An 18,296-nucleotide genomic window follows, 5' to 3' on the forward strand; every position below is an offset into this window, starting at 1 on the left:
CTTTTTCTTTGCTTTCGTTCGATAGACGCTGTTCTCGGAGTTTCGTTGAAAAAATTTGGATTATTTATACGTACACCCGATACGTGATCTGTGAAATAACCGAACGATACACTGGCTTTTACTCAAAGCAGGTATCCCATTATCTTGTCTTTGGTTTTACGCCAAAGTGACAGTAAATATGGAAAGAGTCATCGATGCCGCGCCCACATTCCACAGAGTTTTCCACGTGGATTGCACGCGGCGCAAACGTGAGAGCATCGTTCGACAATAACGAAAGACGTCATGTCTGCTTTGACGCTTCGTCCGATTGACGCCACAAATGGCGGCCAGGTGAGCGGAGATGGCAAAGGTGAGCGCTTAACGTCAGCATAATTCGAGACTCTCGTTTCCCGCCTGCGGAACGAATGTCCATAAACTGCCGGAAGTTTCAGCCTGGTAACCTGGCGACGAAAGTGGATTAACAAGTTTTGTGTGGGTGCGTGATGGCACGAGGCAAAGGGAAAGGGAGGATGAAAGGAAGGATGGAGCGGGCAATGGAGCTGTAGAAAAAAAGTTACGATAGATGAAGAGGGTGGAGCGTGTGGTGTAAATGATGGTCGTAGTGGTACGCAAGGCTGGTACGACACTGCAAATGAAAATTGTTTAGTTTGTCAGCGGAAATGCATTTTTCACGAAGAAATCCCATTGAAAGTTGAAAGTTTTCGAAGGTTTTTCAAGTCGTGTAAAAATTCGTTTAAAAGTTCTAATACAAAATTTTCGTTTTTACAATGAAGTCGTGTTTCTTTATGGTTTTAAAGTGCGCATATGCTGCGTATAAGCGCAGTAAAAGTGGGACATCATAATCAATCACTTGTAATAATTATATGATTTTACGAGGATTTGTTTTACTTTATTAAATTAAATTATCCATTAGTTTTACTTTTACGAAGTCTCTTGAACAGTTGGTTGATTATATTTGGAAGAATTCGTAATAAATTTATCAGTTCTAAAGTTGTAAAAGTTCCTTAAACTGTCACAGTTTCTTCATCCTGGGGAGATTTATTTATTGAAACATCGTCTGTATTTAATTAAATTAAAAATGACTGCTATTTTGAAATTTAGTCCAGTTTGAATGTTTGAGAAATAGCAAATAATGATAGTGCAGCGAGTATAAATATATAGTAATAAAATCACGTTGCTATGTAAAATAAAAAGTGAAAATGAAGTTATAAAAATTCCAAATTATTATAATAAGTGTATATAACAATGTGACAGCGACTTATTATCAGATATTTGATTTGGAAATAGTACAATGATAAAATACGGAATAGTGAATATTGGAAAACTGGAAGAAAAGGACAGTAAAATAAATGAGTCAAGGGGGTAACTTATTGAATCTTTTAATGCCACCCTCAAGGAGGATCTGTACCCCACAGATACGAAAGGAATGTAAATCTGTGAGAAACCTAAAACGATTAAAAGAGAAGAGAACAAAAGAATCGTTTTAGTAGAAGAGGCTCGATCAGAGTGTAGTTAATCAAGTCGTAGGATAAATTATTTCGATCGTTGAGTAACAAAGAGATTCCCTTTATAAGTAAATTAATTGTAGCAAGGGGGCGGGGATGTAGTTATACGGAAAAGAATGAAATAAATCTTTCAAGTTTCAAACTGTTTTGTAGTTATTGATGTAACGTTTATTATTAAAATACGAGTGCTTAAGGAAATTCATGTTCTTACTTGCAGGCAAAAATCGATAAACTGATTAATAATAAAAGAATTTCAACTTGAATTATTAAAATGTAAAATATTCTATCTATTATATCGTATTTTAATATCTTTTATCGTTTCCTTTGTGTGTTTTTCTGCGCGTACTTATTTAAATCTTGTCTCCTGTATTTACTTAAATATTTATCTCATGTATCTTGGAATTTTACATATTTTTGTATTTACATTCATTCTCTTGCATGTTTGGATATAAATCCGGAGCGTATTTATTAAAATATGTATATGGATAAATTGATATGAACATTTTTTGCAAAAACATTTCATTGCGAAGATTTTCCATGTTACGAACAATTTTTAAATCTTCATAAAGTAATACGAAATAAACAGTAAGACGAAAAGGTTATTATTTCGTATCGATTTAAATTATTTTAAACGTCGTTCTTTGTTATCTTTGGTATTTTCCAAGATAAAACGAGTTAGAAGGATATTTTAATAATATTAAAGGTAAAACGAGCGAAAATAAGCCTTCATTAGAAAGAAAGAGAAAAAAATGTAGAAAAAGAGGATATAGAAAAGCAAGTGAAGGGAAATACACCACGCGTAAGTAGAACGAGTCGATGTCTGATCAGTCTGAGGAAAGTGCAATAGACAGGAGACAAAACACGAAAAGAGGAAGACCAGCACCGAATAAAGGCGCGATTTCCATGAAATGCGGCTCTGAAATTTCTCTGCAAAAGAATTCCCACTGGGTTTCCATATTTTCACGATCTATTATTGAACGTATTGAACTTCAAAAGATAAACATCGAAACAAACGCTCATGCTCTGGAGAAAATAATCATATACGAGCAACGATGCTAATTTTAGTTGTATTATCATATATTTCCCTTTTTTCAATAATCCAAAGTGAAATTGATGAATGGAAAATTTGAAAAAATTCTTTTTACGGAACCGATAAAATGAGAAACTTGGAAATTCATGTTTTTATTTGGCAAATTCATCCAGATCGCAATTCCAGATTTTTTCACATTTATGTAACTCGTAACAAAATTACAGGAACATACAATAACAATAAAAAATTTATCAAAGAAACCGAATGTCCAAACCGCGAACTCAATTTAATATTTCAATTTAAATATTTAAACTAAAAACATTCGTGTTACAATATCCACAACAGATATAACTTACGCATAATATGTAATCTAAAATATAACGAAACAATATCACGATATAAAAAACACAAAAAATAGGGGAATATTAAAAAAAAAAGTCTATTAGCAAGAACTAAAACTAAGGAAACCAAGGAAACTAAACTCAGAATACCAAGAAACACAAACATTTACAAAGCGCCGTAAAATCAATTCCAACCACAGCAACCAGCTAAACCAGCGTTCTTCCAACCTCTCCCTCATTAATTATCATCCTGCTCCAAACACCTGTCTAACCACCTATCCTTCCGACACGCACAACTTTCCCTTTCCCACACGAAGAACCTTTCTCACCCTGAATCCTCCGAACGTGCTCAACCCGAAACTTCTCTCACCTATCCGAAACTGAAAAAACCGCAACAACAACAACACCAACAAGACAAAGGGAGAATTATAAAAAAAAAGAAAACATCCGACACGAGCAGCAGCGTAGATAAAGCACGGGAAAACAGCTGCTTACACATGCAGGGGCGAACGCACAGGGGTAAAATAGACTGGCGTCAGTAGGAGGAACAGGGCAGGGCAGGCGCGAGCTGAACAGTCGCTGAGAAGCCGAGCAGAGTGAGAGAGAGCGAGAGAGAAAGAGAGAGAGAGAAAGAGGAAGGTGGCAGGTACGCTACCACCCTACCGTGCACCCACAACGTGTCTAACAGAGACACCGAACCAAAGACACCGAACTCGACCGGCGTTGGTGCGTCAGAGAGAGGGAAACTCAGCGTGAGAGGAAAGGGTAGCTCGCAGAAGAGGATGGAGAACCTGGCGCCTGCGTGTTGATTCTTGAGAGCTCGGCTCTCATCCAAAATCCTGGATCCCAGTAGCGAGCGCGCCGCCGATAGAAAGCATTCGGAGGAGCGAGGACGATCACGGTCGCTGACCTGACTGCCACCCGGCGAGAGTCCACCCTCTGTCGCGCTCCCTCTCTCGCGCTCTCCCTGTCTCGCTCGCGGAGCCACAAGTTAGAATCCACGAGGAACACCGGCCGGCCGGTTCCATCATCTTCGTTGCTCCTCCTGGAACCGTGTCTAACCTGGTCACGAAACAGCGAAACAGTCTCGACGACAGGCTCAAGACTTTCGGGGATTTGTGCTTTCGCGATGTGGTTCGTGGACGTTCGTCAGGATGCATCGGCGAGTGACGTTTGATGGGTGAAGTTTGAGTTTAGAGAGAGGATTCGCGGTGCATCGCGCAGGTTTTAGAAGGTGGATGAGTTAAGGTTCGTTAAGGTGGATCAGAAGGTTTGCGGGCCAAGTCACTTGCAGCGTACCCATTGTTCTGCAGGCGGAGGTTGAAAGCATTGTAACTGGCAGGGAACATTCTTTGGGGGTAAGAATCGAAGAAGTGTTTATTGCATGCTCCTCCTTCTTTCTTTTTTTGTTTCTTCGTTCGGTGGAAAGCTACAGGAAGTTGGATATCGTAACTGTGGAAGCGTAACGCAGGGTTTACTTCCGGATGAGAGGAGTGGAAGAACAACCGAGTGAAGTTTTTTGGTAAATGGCGGGTTGTGTGCTTTTTATTTGTTCCGCTTCGTGTCAAAGGCTGATTGATGGAGTTTGGATGAAGAAGGAATCGGTAGGGTTAATATTGTAGCAGGTCGATTAAAACTCGAGGGTGGATCGGGCTGAGCTTGTGGAGGATCGTGCGTCAGATTCGTCGGTATCTTAAACGAATGTACTTAAAGATGATAGTTTTAATTAATTTCACCGTGGGCTGTATGATTAAGTTGAACACCAATAAGGTGGTTAGCGGTCCAGAAAATAATTCTTTTGAACTGTTTGAAGAAACAATGGTTTTAATTCGAGCGATTTATTTAATTTGCATGTAGAGGGTAATTTATAAGAACGCTCGGAGCAGTTTTTACTTTTTCACGGTTTAAGTGAATTCTTGAGGTTGAATAATGCTTGGCGAAGTAAAAATGTGAATTGTAGTGATTATTTAAATAGTTACTCGAATAAATGTAACGACAAAGATAATTTCAATCATTCGTGTGATAGTTAAAAGACACCGTGAAAAGATAACGTTCGAAAATTATAGAAACCTAAAGGGATGAAATTTAGTTAATCAAATAAAAATGTCAGTTTATATGATTTCCATATGAATTACATACGAATACACGAAAATGCGGTTACGAAAAAACTGTTACAATAGAAAACTTCAATTATCGAAATTACAACTTAAATTGAGTGTCAATTACAATAATTTGTGTCATTTGGAAGCTGCATTGTGATGTATTCTTTTTTCTTGCGTTTATCATCCTTTGTTTATTACTCTGTTACTGTATTCCATTATCGCGTTATTACATTGTCAGCAAACGGACCATTTGTCGCAGTTACCATTATTCCTCCTCATATCATCCTGAAAAGCTGTATTAACAGCCAGCTTTGTCCTCATGAATAAAAGAATACCATATTGTAGAGGAGAGAAGAACAGAGTAGAATTATATGGAATTATAATTTTCAATTAGAATCAGTTGCGAGTGTATACGCTAGAATCAAAAAAAGATCGTTGAAGAAATCGGGAGAATAATGGTAAACCTAGCGAATGAAAATGTAACTTTCGGTTTAATAATTAACACGCAAATTAATGATAATTGGGAGAAATTCCAATATCCACGTTCGAAATTATTCACAGAACAATAAAGTAGAATAGAAAGGAAGTCATTAGTAGAACGTGGAGAAGAATAACTCGTCTAATTGCTCAAACAATAATTTCACTTCAAGTAATTTACACGCGAATTAATTAAAATTGCAGGACATTTCAGACTATGGTAAAATCACATTGAAACATGATCAATAGTGAAACCTGAATCATCCTGTTCCATATCGTGTTCTTCTAATTTACATTCGACTCTTCATTCGTTTCTTAAGGAAGTCGGTTTTTCTTATTTTCGCGCTAGTGTCGTTCCCATTTCGTTCATTTTGAATTCGCGATCCTAGCGTGGAATATTTTATTGAAGGAGAAAGACACGTACGGAAGAAGATCGTGCGTTATGCTTAAAGAAGAACATCTCTAATCGCGACGATTTGCACGCTTGCAGAAGAAACGACGCACGAACCTCGGTAAATCGGGATCTTCGACCCAGAAACAGGGAGTTGGCGCAGTTGGTACGTGTGCTGATACGTCGTATAACGTCAGAGCAATCCTGATCGGTGCACGTGTTCACGCAACGAGACTACGTTTGAAGAGCACCACCGATGAACAGGTAGATACGTGCACGTTTGCATGCCTCGTGATTAAAACCTTCGGACGATCAACCTTATTAACACGAAGGGTAAATTTACAATCCGTAAAGTTTCAACGCAAGTTCTTTAAATTTGGCGCTTTTGTGCTTTGAAACTTGCATTTAAAATGCAAAGGAATATAAATCTTCAGTATGTATAGTACTACGAAAAATTGAGAACAAGGGCGATTCGTTGGTCTGTTGGATTTATCGATGAATGAAAAGTGAATTTTATTAGATTACATTACGAAGGGAGGGTAAATTTGTAATAAAAATATCGGTAATTTTTAGAAATAAATTTAGTGTATAACTATAAATACGTTGCTAATTAACGTGTAATATTAAAAGAAATTGTGATTTTTAATATAATGAATTTTAGAAGTAGAGTGGCCTTATGAATTTTGGGAGAGGGGAGATTTTTCGTTAAACGAAACGTTCGATGTAAATTGACTTCGTACTACGTCGAATTTTAAAGGAAGCATAATTTTCATTATGTGGTAATTCGGATGTAGTTTCACATCTTGTAGAATATTCTGCACTGTGTACATTTTCCAAGAGAAGTCATATTCACTGAAGAAATGTTAAAAGTAGAGTCGTTTCTTGCTGCGTTAAGTTCTACGAGGTGATTTTCATTATGTAAAATTTTGGAGAGGAATTTTCAGAGGATAATTCTTATCCCATAAAATTTGAAACAAAGAAGACACGATTAAATATGAGACACGTGTAAATAAAATTATACGAAACGAGATGATATTTCGCCGTGTTAATATTTTTATCGGGCGTAATTTTTCAGTCTGTGAAAATTTGTACGAGGGATCATTTTTCATTATGAAAACTTTTGAACGACGGGGAAATTGGGACAATTGGTTCGATGATCATTTTATTGAAGTTTATTGACGTGGACATCCTTCTTCAGGCCGTGATAATTAATATATCACGCAATGATATCTTGAAAAAGTGATTTATGAGACTGGCTGTACGAAACTTTGAACATAAAAGAATTTGCATTGTTCAAAATGAAGATTGATAGCAATTCTCCATCAATTAGGGAGAAGCTCTTTGTTGTCTATTAATTATCTTCACAGCTTAAAAAATTTACTTAAAAAGTATACTTAATTTAAGCTTCAGCTGCTTCGAATAAACTTTTTACTGTTATGTATAAATTTACATATTTCGATTATTAATCAATTTATCAATTCCATAGGAAATATCGGTAAAAATTAATCGTTTCTGAGTACTTCGATGTTGAAATTAACTTCGCTTCTATGTCTCTTTTTTAAGCTGTTAATTTTCAAAGGCTTCGCTGCAGGAGATAACAGGAATACTCGCTTGAAAGCTACCTATGGGGCAAAACTGTTCAACGATACGAGTAGATAATAGGGTCAGATTGAATAGACGCCTCATTATCATTATTCCTCGAAATAGATATCCCTTGGATTCTGCATTGTCAATAAAACTACTCATCGTCGATTATAGTTTCAATAGATATGATTTATGTTGAAAATTGTTAAGAAAATTATAATCTTACAGTTCCTTTCATTTCCATTTTATGTTTCCTGCTATCGAGGACTTTCAGCGAATCTTCGACAATTCTTCGATGAATAAAATAGATATAAATGTAGATAAATTGTTTTCTTCGTTTTTACAGACAAAAATTCAATCATTTTTACGTTTAATGAGATTTCAATATGAATCTTCGATTTTGTATCATCGAAACTAATTTACCTTCAAACGTAGTAAAGTTCTCGTAATATATAAATTGTGTAAATGTTCGAAATATAATTATACTACTCTTCATTTTCTTTTCTCATAAATATAACGAACATAGACATTGTTTAATATTATTTCAATATGAATCTTCGATTCTGAATTACTTTACACGAGTAATTTATAAAAGCTTCATACACATAATCGGGTGCTTCTTTATTTTTGATCTTCTCACCTGTTTGAACGTAAAAGATTTAAACATCGCTATGCTCAATGTTACTCTGACACGAATTACAAACTCCGATTTACACGATCAAAAATATCTTCTCTGACGAATGACAAATATCTTTATCGAAAGGCGATTTCACACAAGTGGAAGGAGACAGGCGGGAAAAGGGATAGAACTATAAAGTATATTTCTCAAACTAAGCATTCTCTGCAGAACTATTATTACGTAATAAAGAATCATATCGACCTCCTTTTGGGAGTCATCCCGTACATCTCCACGAGGAAGAAAAGAATCCAGTCTATGAACGTATTATCTCCTTAAACGTGCTTCATCTCGGCAATATTCCCTCGAACTTCGCCGAGGGAGCAAGTAGCCGCTATCTCTTCGCCTAGGAATAGAAGGATCACCAGCAATAATACCGCCATTACCTATCCAAATGGGAATTATGCACTCAGAAAGAAACTTTTATCAAACAAATATCGTCTCATGGTTTTTTCATATCGTTAATGTCCTCGCATTCCAAAGACTATAAAAAAACTGTTGTAAAACCGGTGCACAGCCGAGTATTTCAGGCTCTATGTCTGTAGTTTTGTAATTTATGGAGGAAATAGTGCAATGGAAATTTTACTTATTAACAAGTGCCTTCATAACGAGCAAAGTAACATGTGTAGAATTTACTATACATTATAGGATATTGGGATGTTGTTCGTCATTTAATCTGACAAGTTTATAGCTAAATCGCGTATCTATATGCAAATTCATATTTTCTTCAACACGACTGAAAGAATAGGTCATTAAAATTCGATGAATATTCGAATTTGGTATAGAGGAGAAGGTAAAAAGTTGCACGAGATATTCATAATGTTTTCCTTATCAAATCTAGCTAATTTATCGATTAAAAATAGACTAATTAAAAACGAATTATTATATTGTGTTATAGGTAAGAAAAGTCGAAAGAAAGTTTCAAGTAACTTTATATTAGATACCTTTCACCATGTTGGTAATAATCTTTTATTTTAGGATATGTAGTTGCGTCTATTGTAGTTGCTGCTGTGAAATAGAATTCCGGTTTTTAAAACTATAATGAAGTTATAGAAAATGATATCTTTTAAATTTCCTTCCGTTCAACACTTTGGGTCAATACAATCAACAAGCGTAAAGAAAAGTGGTACAGAGAATACCAAGATTGAATAAAGTTTTGAATAAAGTAAACATATATATATTTTTTTTGAGTTGCCACAGTCAAAAATGAGAATGATGCTTCTCAAAAGTGTTGAAAATTCGGCCTCGTGAACATTTGGCCGACGAGAGCCTTAACCATAAAGTAGAAACCCGCGTAAGAACTGTAGAAACCCATGATCATACGAGAGTGGTAAATGATAAGCGGCAAGATAAGCAATGGTACAACCAATGTTGTCAATTTTGTCGTTTATCGTTTTCTGTATGATCACAGTTAGAAAACACATCCGAAAACTAACAGAATGTTCACGTTTCAAAAATATACAGAATAAGTCGCAGAGTAGACAACGAATATGAAATTTTGAAAAAAGTATCGTCAAAATTCACGAGTACTACAAACGTCAGCAGATTGTCGGAAATTTTACATCCTTCGTTTCCGTGAAAAACAACCTTCATTTTTGGTTCCAGCGATCTTAAAAAATCCCCGAAAAATGTTATTCTAGCCGAATATTTTGTAGTCCGGGCACTACGCTAGAGTCAGACTTTTTAATTTATACTGTACTGATATAATAACAAAAATATAGTAACAATATATAATATTAGATTGTCCGAAAAGTGTCCTTTTTTTTACAGACACGTCTTTTACAACGATGCATCTTTATACAAACATGAAACTTAATCTAACAAACGTTGTGATCTTTATCTTGATAGAACAAAATGGATCATACGTAATTCGATAAAATAATATAAAACGGAAAATGTTTTGCGTTCATTATTTCCTTATAAAACGAAAGAAACTTTTCGGACGACCTAATAATACATAATACTTGATATAAAAAAGAAAAGAAAATAAACATAATTCACTGACATAATATAAAGCGTAATCCAGTCAATTTTACGTTCACATACGTCTCATTGTTAACGACCAGGGAAATCAAACAGAAATGCGTTTTTCACATACAAATTTAACTCCTTAACCTACGATTTACGTTCGAGAATTTTGGGCCGAAAACGTAAACAAGTTATTATATATTATATTACATATGATACAGGGTGGTTGGTAATTGGTGGTACAAGTGGAAAGGGGGTGATTCTACTGATAAAAATTTTTTTTTAATTTTTTTTTTAACTTTTTTAAAAATCTTAAATCTTAAAAAAAAGATCATCGCACTACGGGCTATGCCCGTAGTTGTAGGTTAAGGGGTTAACATTATTACGTATATGCAATAGTTAGGAAAATATCTCCAATATTCGTAATTTCTACTACTATTTATCGAAGAGAAACGAATTCGCCAATGAACACGGGAAGAAGCATTGTTCGCGATCGTAAACGTCGAGTACACGCGACTTATCGTGGTTGCATGCCTTTTCACGCTCTATTTTCACAGTCAGGGACGATAGCGGCGACTTAATGAATTCAACGAGCCAGCACGAAATATGCGTTCGCTAAGGATTTATTTCTTTATCCTGTGTACACGTTCAATGGCCGTATTATCTGGCCGAAACAATGGTGTCGCTGGTTCGAGGCGGGATATCATGCATATGTAGGCTGTGTAATATCGCGTAGCCTCGACACCAAGTTATTTGTATTATAAGCATGCGTACGTGTGCAATGAACCGTACGTATCGTCTCTTCTCGCCTGAATATTGCGCATGTGTGAGTGTGTATGTGTGTGTGTGTGTGAATATCATGCCGAGTGGACGAAACATTTTGAACATGAGGGAAAGAGCGAGGACATACGCTGGTGAATAAAGAGGCCTGGAATATTTAATTTTGACGGTGTATACGATTGACAGCGTTGAGATTATTTCATGTGAATTGTTTGACAAGTTGACGTAGGGCTGTGAGCGAATGTAATTTGAACGAAATCTAGTGTGTTTATTGAAATGCAATTTTATTATCTGGTCTTTATTTATCGGAACAAAAAGAAGATTAAAGCGAAGAGAACGAGTGAATTAGTATTGGCTGAATCGTAGTTGTATTAACTGTTCGTTCGGAATATTTAACTTTGACGGTGTGTTTGCTTGATCTTGCGATTATTTCGCGTGGATCGATTGGCGTGTCGACGTACGACTTTCAGTGAATTTAATTTACCTAAGATGTACGCTGGAATTCCATTTATTTAAACTGCATTTACTCGAGTGAAATTTTATTACCGGAACTTTATTTATCTGAATAGAAAAGGTCACAGGAAACGACGACAATCAGTGTACCACTATCTGCGTTCCAGTCATATTAATTGTTCGTTTTTTCCACGAATACAGTTAAATAAAATTCTACTACGCTCTAAACGAGGGACAGTGAGTAAGAAGACAGTGAAATAAGAGTCTTCTTATTTGAAGGATGAGAGATACATGAAATCTATCGAAGGTGTGTTTGTTAGATGTTACAATTATGACGTTACAATTATTTGACCCATACCCATACCCATAATGATGGAAAAACGAACATTTATTCGTGATAGTAGTCGAAACGTTTAATTTTGAAGTTTAGTCGAGATTATGTTTGATAGAAATTGTAAAGACTGCGGTGTAAATTGCTTGATAAGACTGCGTGTCACTTTGAATCGCTATCTAAGCGAATTTTAAATGAAATTTATTTTAAATGAGAAATAAACGAGGGTGTATTACCGCAGGGTCTTAAAATCAGTGGAGGAGAAAACTACAAATGTCTCGAATGTTGATGGTAACCACAATTTAAGAGATGTTCAGAATGATTAAAGAATGACATCAATCGACGTCGTTGAGGCGTATGATACGATAATTTATGACTTCACTATTTCTTCACTAACGACTATGCTTCCAGGGGTGTTTCAAACGTTTTAACTGTAGTTTGCGACGTAGGCTGCATACTTATCACGCGAAACTTTCCGTTTAGACCGGATATTTCCCCCTACTATATTTCGTGTAAAAAACTTGGTAAAATTACGTATTAAAGTTTAAACATCTACAATTTTTGCTTTACATCATATTTTAGGGTTAATGCTTCTCTCGTTAATAATTATTTTTATATCCTCTTCTAAATATTAAAGTTATACAGTTCGAAATATTTCCCTGTAATTATCCCATTAATATTCCATAATTATATATGTGAAAATTGTAAAATTAATAAATATCCATATTTCTAACACTACGAATATCCACGAGCTTCTTCTACATATATTTTAAGAAAAACTGTAATTTCAAGTTTTAAGAAAAGCTCGAAGAAACTATCTGTTTAAAGTAATTTGACAATTTTAACTTAGTTTCAGTGATATAGGATATTAAATCCGTTTATCAGAAATTTACTATCTCATCCAGAATTCTTTTAACACGGAACACGTAAATTCTGACGTTTGTTCGAAATTACGCGTGAAATTGATAGAAATCGTTGAGTTTGATGTGGTTTTCTTTGATAATGCAACATGTAATGTTCGCTGAATCTAACTTATGTGAAGCCTCGAACAGAGGAAAAACGAGAATGTACTTCTCGGGTGGTTGGGTTGTTTAATTTTCAGGTTTACTTGAAGTTATATTTGGTAGTTAACGTTGACAGTGTAATGTATTCTACTATTTTCTGTTATGTAGGTTAATGTCGTTTGTTTATTAGCGTAGCTTGTGATTTTAGCCATATGTAATTTAAGTGAAATCTACCCTAAACGAGGGCAGATGAAGATATACTTCTGGTGTGGTTGAAGCATTTATTTCTGAGAATTATTTCCAATTATTTAGTTCATTTATTTCTCCATAGTTATTAGTTGTTGTATTTAGTGGCAAGCGTGAAAAATTGTGCTCTGAATTGTTTGGTAAGTCTGCTTGTGATTTAAATGAAAAAAAAACTTGACTCTAGAGGAAAATCGAGTTTTCCGTATAAAATGCTTTGAAATTCTACTTCCCTAGTATCTACAGAGAAAATATGTTTCGTGCAGATATAGGGTGTCCGAAACATTCCGGACAAAACGTATACTACGCACTAATGAGGTCAAGTAGATAAAAAAGGTTCATATAAATCTATGTCCGAAAATTCTTTATTGAATTAAACGTTTAAAAAGTTTTACTAAGGGCGTGTGCAAACATGTCGACTTCAGAAAACTTTTTCTTTGCTTTTTTTCAAGGCTGGATATATATAGAATAGTATAGCGAAACGGTATTTTACAATGTTAAAAAATTGGCGAAATCGTAACACGAATACGAGTGCACTCTTTCATTTTAGAGAAAGATTAACTTAAAACTTTAAACGTATTTTTCTCTCGAAACTATATTTTGCTATCTTGCGTCCAGTTGATCTCCGAAATTCTTCATCCGATTAAGTTGAAATTTTTATAGGTTGTTCCGCGTAACATTATCTACAATGTTACCATTTTCTTGATATCGTAATTTTGATAAATATCAAAAGTTGATCTTCTTCAGCTTCAAAAATAAAATCTTGTCCTCAACAAGGTAAAGTTATGAAAAAGTCGTACGCTACGTTGGAGATTATTTATTTTCGTATAAGTTCGTAGAACATTTTTTTGCTCCTTACAGCCCCGGTCGCATTTGCCGCTGGGTGCAAGCAAACAAGGTTCTGCTGAATACGAAGTCAGATAATGTTGTGCTACATCGCCATTTTGTAATTTTACGTAATAAAAAATATACCAACGCAGAGATAAGGATAATGTTGCTTAAAGTAAAAATATTGAACTTTTACCAAATAGTTATAGGTGAAAGGATACGTTATATTTACTCTATTTTTTTTTAGGCTTCCAGGGTTGCATATCCTCTTAATTGCTTTGGTAGTTGTAATAAAAATATAAATAGTTGGAAATTTCTTCCTTCTGTATGAATGCAGCGCTCCATTTGTCGAACAAACGATTATCGAACTCCTTCGAATATTTCTACTGTCGTAAAAATAGCGGTAAATGCATTCTGCATTCTCGAAGCTGGTCTTCTCTTTCTATTACGCTTTTATAAACCAAGAACGACTTTCCCGGAAATCCGTGATAGTTTCTAATCCTTCGATAAACTATTTTCAAATTCCTTTTACCTACTTGACCTCACTAACACGTAGTATAAGTTTCGCCCCGACCTTTTCGTACACCCGGTATGTATCAGGACGAGAAGAGATACCATTTCTCTTACAGGATAATATTACAATTATAATGAAATGTACACTCCGAAGCTTCACATTAATGTTTAAAATTTGCAATGTTTCATTATAACGTTTACTTATCATAGTAAATTCGAAGAATATATTTGAGACATACAAAGAACAAGTAATTTCAGTTGGATTGTCGAAAATATTTGTACCTATTTGTACGCTCATTGTTTTGGATATAGGTAGAGCTCGAATATCGAAGTAGATTTTACCGAAAACCAGTTCAACTAACTTTTAGCTGACGATAGATTTTCAGTAGATTTCCTTCGGTCTTATTTAATACCTAGGTTTGGCAAGTTTCGCTCGCACGGGTTTTAATTTAAGGACTTCAAAGGTATTCAAAGAGGATATTGAAGATCAGAGGACGCGTTAAAGGATTCAAATTCAAATCAGGCCTTCGCCGCGTATCCGGGCAGATTTTTTGCCCACTTAAGGATTAACTCTCGCTCGTACCGCCCATCTAATTAGCTTAGTCTCTATAGTCACAAGGATCTTCATCTTCCACCCGGTGCCAATCAATTATACCTTTTTTTCCTTGCTATTATTCGTTCCATTGACTCGGTTCGCGTCGAACAAATATTGAGTGAAATTTTTCATTCCATTTTCCACGATACTCGCGAGCTTCCACTGTTGGTCTTCGGTTTGCTTTATTTCGACTTGTTCGAAACGTGATTCTATATCGAGAAATGTACCAATGAAAGAGAAAAGTTTAATACCGGCCAATGAAAAGGATCTGGTTTTTAACGAAGCAAGAACATCTACTATTACGATGAAAATATTTATCGAGAATTAATCGTTCTTTGATCGTTAGGAAGTATTTCTTTCGTGACGAGAAGAAGCTAGATAGCGCGGCACAACTATTTGAAAGAATATTTTGCTGAGAGTCATAAGCTTTTCGGAAAGTTTACAGAAGCAAGTTATTACTTCTTCATTTATCTCTCGATGAAAAAAAAAACGTCGATCGAAATGTTAACCAAGTTAGAATATTAGCAATTCGTTTTACTCTTCTATTTGGAAAATATTTTCCCCGATCGTCTAATAATAAATCTTCCTGCAAGTTTAACGAAACACCGATTCTATAAAAATACGGCATCACCAAATTTCTTCCGAATTTCGTTGGAAGTCTTCGAACAATTCAATATCTTTGATTATTTTAGCGATATATTTTCGTATAATTCCGCGATTCTATGAACAATATTTCCTTCTCTGTTCATGGTCGTGGATCGATTGTTCTTCCGGTCTTGAAATTTTCTCGTAGAGAGTTGTACGGCGCATAAAAAGAAAATCGTAAACTGCTTTTATGACAGTAAACGTTCATAAAACGTTGGAAACTCTAAATGGAATTCCAGCGCAATGTTTCTGTAAAATTCTGATTCAATACGCTACACCAAATAACGTGTACACGCTCGATGAAAGACAGGATAACGAATGGAAGGGCAAGATTGTTACCGCGTAAAGGGAAATGAACCGTTTGTAGTCAGACGCGACGCCAGACTGCTACCAACGAAATTATATTCTCCCGTAATACGTATTGGCACGATTTTAAATAGAAATTCGTTGGATTTTATAACACACGAATTTTATGAAAGCCCCGATTATTTATAATAATTACAATATATAGAGTGTCTTCAATCCTGCATAATGTCATGTGAATTGCAAGTTACATACACGATCTCATGAAAATATTCGAAAATTTGTTGATAGCTTTTATGAATATATTATAGAAAATAAGTTATTAAATGATAATAACTATTTTCTCGAAAGGTAGGTTAAAGACTACATTATGAAATTAAATAGAGAATTAAAACAAAATTAACAATTTTCCATAAATATTGTGAGAGCGATTATATGCATATAAGCGTCAGGTTGCATTGTATTTTTTTTTATTATTATATTAACAACGTCATGAAGGATGAACCGGGGATTGACCTTAATGCTGTTTTTATGTATGCACTTAACGATAACTACTCGCTTTTTATGCCAATCCAACGTAACTGTGCCGCTTTACAACGCTCAGACGATATCACATCGAGAAAGGCCTTTCAATATTGCTTTTATATTATCTGCATATTGTTACCATACCGCGATTCATTCTTCAATCTTCAATAGGTCTGAGCCGATAATTCGAAAAATAGACCACCATCGATCATGTTTCAATCATCAAAATAATTATATCTGTTCTGTGTCTCGAAAGCCATGATGGTTTCCAGATAAATTTCGAAACTATTTAATTTCGAACAACATTTCGTAACTCTGCAATTCTGAAACAACGTGAATGTTATCTGGTTCACACGATGTAAACGATACTTCGACAATCTGCTCGAAACGCTCAATAAATTTCAACTAATTTACAAAAGCTATCGCTATCAACAACCTCTCAAGACATTAAACTTTCGATGATCAAAATTACAAAACACCTAGAAACTCCATTGTTCGAGATCTTCGTCGAGCTAGAAACCCAAGTCAAGCTAAAACGATATTAACTTTGCAACGATCGAACGATGATCACCTTCTAACATACCAAATTTCTAATTATCAAAAATCATGAAACCTTCAAATGCTGTCGTTGGAGAACAACCCTAACAAATTATCCCTTTTCTCTATTCACGTAAAACTACAAATAAGTTTAAACGAGTTAAAAACCTTGCAATACGTTAGGATCGCAAGTTTCTCAAAGTTCCTTAATTTACAATAATCTTATTTTAGAATATCTTCTTCGCTAACCATTTCCATTTCCATTCTCTAAACTTCAATACCTCGAACATTTTCTCCCAATCACATCTATTTACGAATGTATTTCACGTTTCCTGAAAATTCGTTATTTCCACGCCCTAATGGCTGTCATACAAACTCATGACAGCCACGAAGAAAGAAGAAAAGCGAATAAAAATTTTATTAGCCTCCGAGTCGAGGCTCGTAGTCCCGCTAGATAAGAAAAGAAATCTCCAAATCTTTTACATCTTCTTTCGCAGCCACTTCTTCCTTTCCCCTATTCACATTTCCAATAAATTTAAATCCATTCAGTGGCTACTTTCTAACACACCAAGATCACACGATCGCAAAATTCCCAAATCTTCCTTACCTCGATTTACCTAAAATTCTCAACAGAAATTTCCAATAATACGGTTTACATTACCTTTCCTAACCCGCAATCCTTCGACATGTCTTTACACACTTCATACGATCGTATATTTCGTTTCTTATTACGCTTTATGTCCCTAAGAAATGTTCTCTTTCCATCCAATAACAGCTACCTATGATATATACGAATCTACGATAGTCACGAAGAAATAAGAAAGTCGACGAATAAAAATTTTTATTAGCTGCCGTGGGCGAAGCGTGCGGATGCGCTACGTAAGCCTGGGAAACGAACGTTGGACATTTTGCATCTCTTTTTCCCTGTCCACACGAAACTTGCAATTTTACATCTATACGAGAAGGCTACTTCCTGGCATGCAAATCTTGTAAAATCGCGAAATTCTTAAGTTTTCTTTATCTAAAATTCTTAATCAGAAAACTTTGCACATTTGTTTTTCTCACCGCGATACACCAACATCTCTCTGAACGCTGTCTCGCAATCGCGCTTTTCATTTTTTATTACATCATTTCACGTTCCTTGGGGAGCGTTCAGGTCAGACCGACCAGATCGATATTATCGCCAATATTGCAGTCGGTACTTCAGGTTTTCAACATTATCGTACGTAAGAGACCCTCTAGACGATCAATATATTAATGTTGAGGACTGAAATAATCACCACGATATTGATCGTGTGAACGCTCCCTTAGAAATTCCCTGTTTTTATTCAATAACAGCTACCATATGGAACCTATGAGAGTCAGCAAGGAAACCTACGAATAAAAATGTTTATTAATTGTTGAGAGCGAGGCTCGCTGTTTCTCTAAGTCTGAATATCGGCTTTACGAGGCGTGTATCCGCGCG

General features: G+C 35.4%; 1 protein-coding gene across 1 annotated transcript in view; it reads left to right on the plus strand.

Moving 5' to 3' along the window:
- The first annotated feature begins 3,669 nt into the window (after nucleotides 1–3,669).
- Nucleotides 3,670–18,296, plus strand: part of LOC100743139 — a 93,405-nt gene continuing 78,778 nt past the window's right edge. The window contains exons 1-2 of the mRNA XM_033320270.1: nucleotides 3,670–4,234; nucleotides 5,946–6,110. The gene's annotated coding sequence lies outside the window, so the exon portion shown is untranslated. The remainder of the gene's footprint in view (nucleotides 4,235–5,945; nucleotides 6,111–18,296) is intronic.

The sequence above is a fragment of the Bombus impatiens genome, unplaced genomic scaffold, assembly GCF_000188095.3.
Source record: "Bombus impatiens unplaced genomic scaffold, BIMP_2.2 scf_0264, whole genome shotgun sequence".
Lineage (NCBI taxonomy): Eukaryota > Metazoa > Arthropoda > Insecta > Hymenoptera > Apidae > Bombus > Bombus impatiens.